The sequence below is a fragment of the Benincasa hispida genome, chromosome 6 (genome assembly GCF_009727055.1).
Source record: "Benincasa hispida cultivar B227 chromosome 6, ASM972705v1, whole genome shotgun sequence".
In the NCBI taxonomy this organism is placed as follows: Eukaryota; Viridiplantae; Streptophyta; class Magnoliopsida; order Cucurbitales; family Cucurbitaceae; genus Benincasa; species Benincasa hispida.
The window spans coordinates 32,243,172-32,254,943 of NC_052354.1; positions in this window are offsets into that span (position 1 = coordinate 32,243,172).

Sequence of the window (11,772 nt, forward strand, 5' to 3'; positions counted from 1 at the left end):
TGAATATCTCTTCACTCCACTTGCGTTTAAAATTAATTTTCTAATTAAAAAGTCATGTTAGGATTTTTTTTAAAGTCTTTCTACTCAATATTCTACTATATTTATTGTGGATTTTTTAGTAAGGGAAAAAGTGATTATAATTAAAATTATTTTGTATGGAATGCCATTATTTTTTAAATTTGTAGTCTATAGCCTAATTCACAACTAGTATTTCGTAAATATCCTAAAATTTAGAAAATTTTCATATCTAAATTATAGCTACATTTTTTTAAAACGTTTTTAACCTTTTGATCAATTCTCTCTCATCAATTGTTGACTTTTTTTTTTCTTAATATCAAACTAATTAATTTTAATTAATTAATATTTTGTTAATAACAAATTTGTTTTTATTCACTAACAATTTTAGAACTTGAAGTGCCTATTACGTAGAGCTGAAAATATGGATTCCAACGCAATTAGAATCACTCAAATCGAAGTTAGAATGAAGAAGATATAGCTAAAAAAGTTCAATAAAAAATATTCAAGTTGATGACGTGGTAGCCAATTCATCAAAATGAACTAAATTAGAAGGTGATATGTGGAGTAATCGGAGGAGTGGCACATGGTAAACTTTTGTTTTATTGTTGGATTTTAAAAGAAATGATTTTTAAAAAGTATATATTATTATAATATTATTTTTTGTTTGTGTTTAACGGTTAGTTGATTCAAAAAAGAAAAATCTTCACCATTGATTTTTCTTTTCAAGATCTAATGGTCCACATAAAATACGGTTTTCACCTGCTTCTCTCTCTTTTTAAACTTTTCTATCCACATTTCAATAACAATTTCACATTTTAAATCTTCCCTAGTTCATTAAGCCTTCATTGTCGCTCTCTTCAAGCTTCGATTTTCTTGATTTCATCTGATTCTTGAGAGAAGTTTATTGTATAGCGATGATTCGTTTATTGAGTGTTTAAATTTGTAAATTCACTCATTTAGAAAGTTTGTTAAGTGCGTGCTTTTTTTTAATGTTTCCAAATTTTTGTAAGGGTTGCTCTTAATCCCAGAAAAAGAGTTGTCGTAATGATTTGATCCTCAACCGTAAAAATGATTGGGTTTGTTCTTGTGTCCAGAAAAAGAAGGTTGTAACTCTAAGCCATTGAAAGAGCCAAGTTTGAATGACATACCCAAGAGGAACTTGGGAAGTAGATGTAAGTCGAGTTGTGCGGAGCCACTATAAACTCAGTGTCAATTTCTTTATCTCTCTCATAATTTAGTTTTGCAATTAATATTTCCTTGCATGAAATTAATTGTAATTTTTTAATTTTTGAAATCAACTTCTCATATTGGTGTATTTGATTGTTAATTCTTAAATTTCTATATCGATTACCAATCTTGTTATTAGAATCAAATAGTGTGCTTTAAAAGTGTTAGTTTGAATTTCTTGATTATTTTGGACTGAATTTATTTGCATGAAATTATTTTTTGAATCACTTGCTAGCAAAAAGTTTATTGATTTGTTTGGGCTCACTATGGTGAAGATTTTAATTAGTTTTAATAAATCCTATTTACCTTCCTAGAATTGTTATACCGATCCTATACAATATTGTTTTCATATTACTTCTCTCATCAATCATTAATTTTTGTTAAATCATTTAATTTTATTATTTTGTTTTCCACTTTGTTTGGTATACTTCCTGAAAATAAGGAAGAATATTATCTTCTTTATTTTATTCTTGTCGTAACTCCTTTCATTTTCAACTTTAGAATACAACATCGTCAGTTCGTGATTTCTTCTTCTTCTTTTCTTCATTATAATTTTTTCATTTCAATGCTTCCACAATTGTAAAATATATCGGTAATATACTGGAAAATATAAATATACATTACGTATATTATTGTTTAGTATATACAAAAAGATATGTATATATTTGAATTTCGTGATAAACCAATATATATTTGATAAGTGCATGAATAAGACAATTTGTACAATGTAATATCTTATATATCGAATAATATATACAATATATATTTACATTTTTTCATATATTACAGTATATTCTGTTGAGTTGTATGTTCTAAAACTCGCAGTTTGTAATGTTAAACATATTCTATTATCAATAAAGATGTTATTGACGTTTATTCAATAAAAATGTTATTGAATATGTAAATTGTACTTATGAAGACCAAATCCAATAAATTAAAGATCCATGACTATTATTTGAATACATGAATTTTATATGGAGACATAAGAGTGGATCAAGTTAGCTAAAATAGTCTATAGTATACAAATAAGGTTGGGTACCTTATTCTGGTAATACTATTGGATGTAGCTCACTCTATAGTTGTTACCATTTGTTGTAAAGTGCTACAAATGAAGTGATCCTGATTCGTTCATGTATTGACATGAGGAGCGGGGCATCCTATGCAACGAGTTTGCATAAGATCGGACCAAGAATTAAGTCACTTTTACTTTATAACGTTGTTTACTGTTTAAGACTGACTATTTCAAAGCGATGACCTAGGTAACTTGACCTTAATCCTAAGCTAACTATGAACTCCTGTTTATTCGAGATTATCCTTAGATTTGCATGGATCAGGGTTGGCTCAACAGTGCCAGCTCAATAAGCTTCCCATTTCAGGTGTAAGGTCAGGTAGATAGTTGGGGACTTAGGGTACAAGACGAAATTCACTCCTACCCACTTTTAGGGATAGTAAAGAGGTTGTTTCCTTAAGTGCTGACTCTGGGTCTTGAACAAGGATCCTCACCCTCTCATTGGCTTGAGAGAGACTCGGTTTAGTGATTGGATCACAAACCAATTGTTTATTAGAGAATCAGTGGGACTTAAGAAGCAAGATGTAATCTCGGGGGTAAAACAACTTTTGACCTAGCTGTTATTACGAACAACCTATGAAGGGTTAACTTACTAATTATGGTAATATCGAGTGGACATAACATATCTACAGTGAGGGGAATACAACTATTGAGCTTTAGTGAAATGACCCGGTAGTTAACGAATGATGGTTAATTAGGTTAAAGACTTTAGTCAATTAATCGCGGATAGTTGGAGTCCATGATCTGTAAGTTCATGAGGTCCCCCCTACTAGCTCATAACATTCTAGAGGGGGAAAGGTTAAGGTATATACTTACATGTACACGATGGTATCTATAGATGGACCAAGTTATAGAGGGATTAACTTATCAATCTTGTGTTCTTATTTCCACTTTTGTCGCTAAATTCATTGAAATTTTGTTATATACATTTACTTTGTGTTTTTTCGATTGCTTATATACCACATAGATAGTTATATGACAATGTTTTTTTCTTGAGAGACTTACACTACACAAGAGATAAATATAAAAACATATGTTTAAATACCTTCCGAGGACTAACAATTAAGGGTTTTGCATTTTACAAATTTATTCAAGTTGATTAGTTATTTTTTCTCCTAAAAAAAAAAAAAAGAAGTTAACTAGCTGTTTCACTAAGCTTTAAAGTTTGCATGCAACTTATCATCATTTTGGTATTCTCGTTTTTAATAAGTTGAATCGACTATAATTCTCCATGTTTTTACTTTTAGATTTTGACAATTTACATCACACATGTTCTTGTATATGCTTAGACACATCCATATTTAAACACAATTATTATATCGCTTGTATTTATGTTTGTACATTATGATAGTGATCCTTGAATAAATTTTGAGTATGTGAATTTGGTTTCAAATTTTAATTTAAGAGGTATGTAGACACATTTTAGCTATTGATTGGAAGAAATATAGGAATCGTCATATTTTTATTTATTTTTATCATCCACAATTTCTTTATAACAAATTTTGTTTATCTGTTATCCTTATTTAAAGACATTGACGTAGTTGGAAAAAAAAATGCAAAATCTTAGTTGGAGGTATTTTTGTCATAGTAAAATTATTAAATTTTTTTAGTAAAATATACATTTAGTCATTTTTACAAGAAACATCATTATAGTCATTTTTCAAACACTAATATTTAAATATACCTATTTCTTTTGTTGACCCTATTAACATATGATAGTTAAATTTGTAGTTACTTCTATTTGATGAGTTATATTTGAATTTGGTCAAGTAACAACTCAATTGAGTTATATTTGACACATATTTCAATTTTGTATTTATTTTATTTTAGTTTAGTTTTTGGAGAGTTACTAAATTATTAGTCTATAAATAGCAATTTGTTTTCCTTTGGATAGACTCATTCCAATTTGAAGAGATCTACTCTCGTCTCTTTCTGTTATCATATCCTATTGAGACGATCATTATAGTTTGTTTGCAATTCATGCATATTGAATAATTGTCTTTAGGCCAACACTTATTTGAAGTGTGCCTTAGCTATCTATTTACCTTTCCACAAGATCTTAAGGTTTTATAAGTTTGTAGTTATTTCAATTTATAATTGTTTTTATTCCATCCTGCTTACTTCTTGAGTTTGAAAATTATTGTTATAAACCATGTTTGTAAGTTAATATTGTAGGTCTCGTTTGGTAACCATTTGGTTTTTTTTTATTTTTGTTTTTGAAAATTAGCTCATTTCATCCACATTTCTTATAATGATTTGCATTTTTTTTAGTACAATGATTGATTTCTTAGCCAAATTCCAAAAACAAAAACAATTTTTTGAAAGTTACTTTTTTTAGTTCTCAAAATTTAGCTTATTTTGTAAACCATTGATGAAAAGTTGATAACAAAAAAAGAATTTTGGTGGTGAAAATAATGTTTATAGACTTAATTTTCAAAAACAAAAACTAAAAACAAAAGGGTTACTAAACAGGACCGTAATTATTTATATTTAGTTAAAGTATAATCAGTTTGTTAGTGTTATTCAGTTATTTACCTTAATTCCCCAACTCAATTTTACTAAACGCATGCCTAATAATTGGTCATTTACGAATTTATCTTTTTTTTTTTTTTTTTTTGAAAAATCAATATTGTGAAATGGTTAAATTTTGAGAGTAATTTTTAAAGATGGTATAGTTACCCTTGCATTTTTTTTTTCTTTGAGAAAATTAATGTAACACACCAAGCTCAGGATTTGTGATCCAGATTCGACACTTGATGGTCCCAACATTCTCCTGTATCCCCTGCGACCTAGCTACGTTATCCTTACTTGTCTTAAATGCTTTTAAGAGTGAATCACATGCATCCTAAGAAAATTTCTAGGAGGTCACCTGGTGTAGAATTGTTCTAAGTTAAACATGCTTAACTTTGGAGTTCTTATGATTGAGTCATCGAAAAGAAGTGTGCACCTTTTGTCTTTAATTTTCTGTTCTATAAAACATGAGCTTATTTCATCTTGGACTATTTTTATAATTCATACTTATAAAAAAAATAAATAACTTCCAAATATTTGTTAAAAAAAAAAATTCTTTTGGAAAGATGTAAAATAAAATTAAAAAACAAAGATATAATATTAATTTTGAATGACATCTAACTAAATAATTAGGGTCCATTTGATAACATTTCCGTTTCCTGTTCCCTGTTTTTCGTTTATTTCCTGTTTCCTATGTTTTGAGAACAAGAAACAGAAATATATTTGATAACTATTCCTATTTTTCGTTTCTTGAAAAAGAAAACAAGAATAAAAATTTGTTTGATAACTATTTCTTGTTTCTCGTTTCGTGTATTTTTTTCTACATTTTTTTTTTTCATATTTTATAGTTTAACTATACTCTAATTATATAAAATAAAAAATATATAGCATGCATTAAAATATAAAAAAATAATGATCAAATACACATAAGTCTCGATGTCAAATTAATAACAATTATACAATTGTTTCTATCATTCATATGTTGCTAAAATTTGATTTACAACATTATTTCTCGCTAAGTTATTTGTTTTAAATTTTGAATGATGTAGACTTAAATCTAATTCAATTATATTCTTATATAAATGTCGTGGTTGTAAAAATATTAAAATGAACCTAAATGAATATCTTAGTAAACAAAATTCATATATTGTAAAATTATAACGGTTTCATACGTAAGAAAAAATTAAAATATATATATAAAAAAATGCATATTGCAGAATTTAAAATTTAAAATTAAAAAATATTTATATATACATATTGAAAAGGAAAATTATTTTAAATGACAAAACTGCTGAAAATATTTACAAATAATAGCAAAATATCATTGTCTATCTACGATAGACTATTATATGTGTCTATCTGAAAATAACTCTATTGAAAATTTGAAATTTGAAAATCAAAATAATATATAAATTTAAATATTTGAAAATTTAAAATTAAATTAACATATATATATAAAAAAAATAGTAAACAAATTTAATATAAATAAAAGGAAGAAATAATTCTAAAAGAAATATAAAAAAAAATAGAGAAAAGGGAAACATAAAAGAAAGAAAGAAAAATAAAATAAAAAAGTCTCACCTAAAGATTTAATCCCAAGATCATGAAGTTGAGAAATGTTTTGGGAATGTTTCCTTATCAACTTGTCAAGTCTACACTTCATATACTTTTAAAATAGTTTTAAATAAAATAGAAACAAAATAGAAAAATTATTTGGCCCCATTTTTAGGAATGTTTCTCAAATTTTAGGAACAAAAAACATGAATGGTTATTAAATAGGTTAATTTCTTAAAGGAAATAAAAACAGGAAACAAGAAATAGGAACGATATCAGATGAGCCCTTAAGTTTCATGTTTCTAAAAAGGATTCATGATCTCATATGTGAAGTGTACTTTTAGTCAACGATAAAGATTAGGTTCAACTTTTGGTCCTAGAAAGAGACTGTAAATGACTTGCATTGGTTTATAGACTTTTTTTCCTTCTTATTTGTCTTATTTTTTAATTTTTTTTTTTTTAGTTTAGAAAATTTGAACCTATTAAATAGATTTATATAGGGGGGTGTACATTTGAAACGAACCAAATTTTAGTTTTTATTGAAGTATCAGTTTAATTCAGTTTAAATTATAATGAAATCGACGATTTTGGATTTGAAAACTTGATCCAAGATCAAATCGACGTTTACATGATTTATAAAACTCATCCAAACCATTTATATTATATATATAATTGAAAATCGAACCAAACCAAACTATTTATATATATGTTTTTGAAAAAATATATATTATATACTACATACAAAAACGAAAATCGAACCGCACTAAATATTTACAATTCAATTCAATTTGATTTGAACTAAACAAACGATTTGATTTTATTTAGTTTATATCTAAAATCAAACCGAATCCAATCATGAATCTTCCAAAATTTATATATGCTTAATCGGTTAAACTACTGGACGGACAACTAATTTTAAGAGTTCGTCTTGATATATAGAGTGGGGTTGTTGTAATGATCATACATCTTTATTAACAAATTAAGTGAGTTTCCTTTTATATAATTAAATATTAAGTTCTTCTCCTAAATTAAATAATTGTTAGGCTAACAATATATTTCATTCTAGACATTTCCGCCATATTTTTAAAGTTTAAAACATGTCTTATAACATTTTCGGTTTTTATTTTTTGTTTTTGGTTAAAAAAAAAACAACAAAGAAAATCCATATGTATCAAGCCTGATTTGATCACCACTTAATTTTTTATTTTTTGTTAGTGGGAATTAATAGGCTTTTAAACATACTTCTACCTATTGGTTATTTTGTTATATCTATTTTTTAGGAATATTTTCAAAATTTAAGTCAATTTTGAAGGTTAAGAGAAGTAGTTTTTTTTTTTTTTTTTTTTGATCAAATATTTAATTAGAAAATATGAAAACCATTATAAATGAAATTGTAAAAAAAAAAAACATAAAAAACAAGTGGTTATCAAATGGAGACCTTGAGTAACTTCCTGTTTTTAAAAAATAAAATTAGTCTCATAACCATGGCTTTTGAAAAACAAATTTATTGACACTACTTTTATTTGTTATGCAATCTATCTTTTAAAAATGGTTTCAAAATCAAACCAAAATTTGACTAAGAATTCAAGATTTTATTTAATGCTTAAAACCATAGTTAAGAAATTATGAGTGTTGGAGTTTATGCCCTAAACTCGTGGTTTATATTTTGTAAACAAATTGTTTATTTAATAAATAAAGTGTTATTTATTTTGATATTTTGACTTGCATAACTCAAATCCAATAAACTAAATAGATCCAAGGTTATTTAATGTAACTTGAACGTGGTTGACATGCAGGTGGGTCATGTTCAAATAATAACCTAAAAGGAATATAGTATATGGATAATGTTGGGATAAGGTTGGGTACCTTATTGTAGTAACACTATGGATACAACCCACTTTGTAAACATTACAAACGATTTGATCCAAATAGTTGATATTGTGATATGTAAGTGACGGTATCCTATATAAAGAGTTTGCATATGACTGGACCAAGAAATATTTAATCTCTCCTTGTAACACCGTTAACTAAAGAGATTAATATTTCAAACGATGACCATATGTAACTCGATCTCAATCCTGAATGAGTTATGAACTTTTGTCTATGAGGGATCACCCTTTGATTTGTATGGGTGAGAATGGGCCAAGTCGCCAACTCAATATGCCTACCATTTTAGGGATGAGACCAAGTGGAGAGTTCGGAACACAGCTACCCAAGATGAAGTTCACTCCGACCCGCCTTTAGGGTAAATAGATAAATTATTCCCTTAAGTGCTGACTCCAAGATTTGAACAATGGGCTCTACTGACTCCAAGATAAGTTATTCCCTTGAGTTATTCATTGGCCTAAGAGGGACTTAAATGGTTAGACCATAAAAATATTGTTCATTAGAGGATAGTAGTACTTAAGGAGCAAGAGGTAATTACAGGGGTAAAACAATAATTTGACCCAACTGTAATTACAGACAACTTGTGAAGAATCGACTTACTTGTAATGCTTATATCGATGGACACAAAATATTATATAGTTCATAAAATTGCAACTACGAGTCTTTAATAGAGTGTCTCATATTTAATGAATGTTGATTAATTTAATTAAAAGGTTTAATTAATTAATTTTGTATTATTAGAGCTTATGACTATAGGTCCATTAGGTCCCTCTGCTAGTTCACAATGGGTAAAACAAGGATCAAGAGTTTTGAAAGAATTTGAAATATTTAAATTGTTTAATGGAATATAATTGTATATGATATAATTAATATAATATATGTAGATACATTATAATATAAATTTAATTTTGAATGAGATTCAAAATTAAACTATACAATATGAGAGATCTAATTTATTTGGATAAGATTTGAATAATAAATAATTGAAATAGATTCATGTTAAGTTTATAAGTTAAAATTAATATAATAAGATTCATATTAAAACTATAGGTTATAAGAGAGATATGCATTTGAATATGATTCAAATATAGTTTTAATAAAAAATATATATTTAATTAAAATTATTTATTTATTTATATATATAATTAAGGGCTTCTTGCAGATTTGGCAAAATAAGTTTAGAAAATTAGGTACATAACTCATACTTATTACTTTTGCAAAAATGGCAAAAGACAAGCCCAATCCACGTGATCATGCGATACACTTGATACATTATTAATATACACTCGATATACACTTAATACACTTGATACACTATTAATATACATTTGATATACACTTAATACACTTGATATACTTGATACACTTTGTACACTTGATATACTACTGATATACACCTGATACACTCGATACACTTGATACATTTCAATTTCACTCTAATGAAACCAAGAAAAAAGAGAAATCATCTCATGCTCTTATCTAAAATTAAAACCCTAATGGGTCCATTACTTTATCTCCCTTCCTAATTCCCTTCCTACACTTGTTTTTCATTTGATTTTGATTCCTGTTGTTGATTCTTCATCTGCTTCCCTTCCCTTTCTCAACAATGTTGACGGGAGGGAGCATATAAACCTCGTACTCCATTTTACCTACATAAGTGAGTAATAGGCATGCTAAGCAAAAACTAAGGATATGCTAAAGTAAAGTTGTAAAAGGAAGTAAAGAAAGTAGGAAGATGGAGGAAGAAAATTCCAAGTGTTGGAAAAACCTAGTCTCAGTTGAGTTTTAGATAGTTTAACAAGTGAAAAATTGACTTAGTATAGAAGCCAAGAGTAGGCATACGTTGGTGTTGGGAAGCATTAATGCATGAGGCATTGTGTATGGCAACCAAGGTTTATAGAGGTTGCGTGAGACTAAGTGTTGAAGCCAAGGATAAACTATGTGTTGGAGCTAATCATGAACGCATGAGTTGATGGATTTTTCATGATGCGTTGATAAGGTGTGCGGCAGCAAAGAAGCTTGTGAGATTAGAGAGTATGCAGCAACCAAGTCATTTTGAGGTTATTGGACACATGGTGTAGGTTGGCCGAGCGATGACATGAAGGGGTTGTCTAAGCGTGGGCGAGGAACATGTCAAACGGCCACAAGAGGATTGCGTGATCGTGCAACGAAGAAGGGCCATCATGCAACGAGTATGGGCCAGGTGCGAGCAAGGAAGTGCTTGATTGTGCATGAGCATGGGCACTGGGCATTGGGGCGTTACATTAGGGTGATCGCATAGTGGTATGTGGGGCTGCACGATAAGTGCTAGATGATGAGCACTAGATGATGGGGTATACGATGTGCATGGGGTTGCACGATGAGCGCAAGGCTGAGCGTTGAGGCTGGGCGTGCGTGTTGACCAGTGTGCGGNAGCTTGTGAGATTAGAGAGTATGCAGCAACCAAGTCATTTTGAGGTTATTGGACACATGGTGTAGGTTGGCCGAGCGATGACATGAAGGGGTTGTATACGATGTGCATGGGGTTGCACGATGAGCGCAAGGCTGAGCGTTGAGGCTGGGCGTGCGTGTTGACCAGTGTGCGGCGATGAGCGCAAGGCATTGGATACTCGATGCACGCTACAGTTATGCAATGAAGCGAGGAAGTATGCGATGAGGTATGCGATGGCGCTGTAAGACTGTGCGATTACTTGGAAAGCGTTGGCAGTCTTAGCATAAGGTACATGAGGTATGCGATGCTCGGTGGTTGTGCATTGAGGAAAGCTTAACGTTTGGTTGGTGATATGTTAAGATTAAGCTATGCGTGGGCTAGAACATGCATTGGTCTAGAAGTATGCGACCATAGGAGGAACGTGATAGCCTCAAGGTGAGCTATGCATTGGCCAAGGTTGGGCGATGCACCGTTTGAAGGAGGCATGTAGTCAAGTGATTGCAAGCATTGGCTTTTCCTTGCGTTGATAACCAAGAGAAAAAGATCAGCTTAGTGAATGATTAGCTAAGCCAGCTGTCAAACTTAGGATGGTTATTATCGCTTTAAGAATGAGGTGGCAACTTAAGGTTTAAGATAAGCATGCAGCTGCTGGTATAAAAGGGAAGCTTGACTTTAAAGAGAGAGTTTGAGCAATTCACTTATGCAAATGGAGTGATTTCAGAGCCATTCAAACCCTGAGTGTGTCTAGTTGCTAAGGTTGGATTGTTGGAAGGAAATTCCAGAGAAATCTAGCTAAAGATTGAAGAATCTGGCTGAAAGTCGAGCTCTTGGGTAAGCTCAGGCCAGTCTTGATGATTTGAGAATTTTGGCCAAACCACGAGGAGTTATGGGCTGAAATTTTAAGGTAAACTTTCTAAGACATTTTAGAGAAAGTTTGTGGAAGGAAATTTCTTGAGAAAAGACCTGAAAAATTAGTTATGCAAATTATAAGTTGAATTTGAACTTCTAAACAAGCAGACAACTTGGGTTGAACAAGCAAGCAGCTTGGGTTGAACAAGCAAGCAGCTTGAAGGGC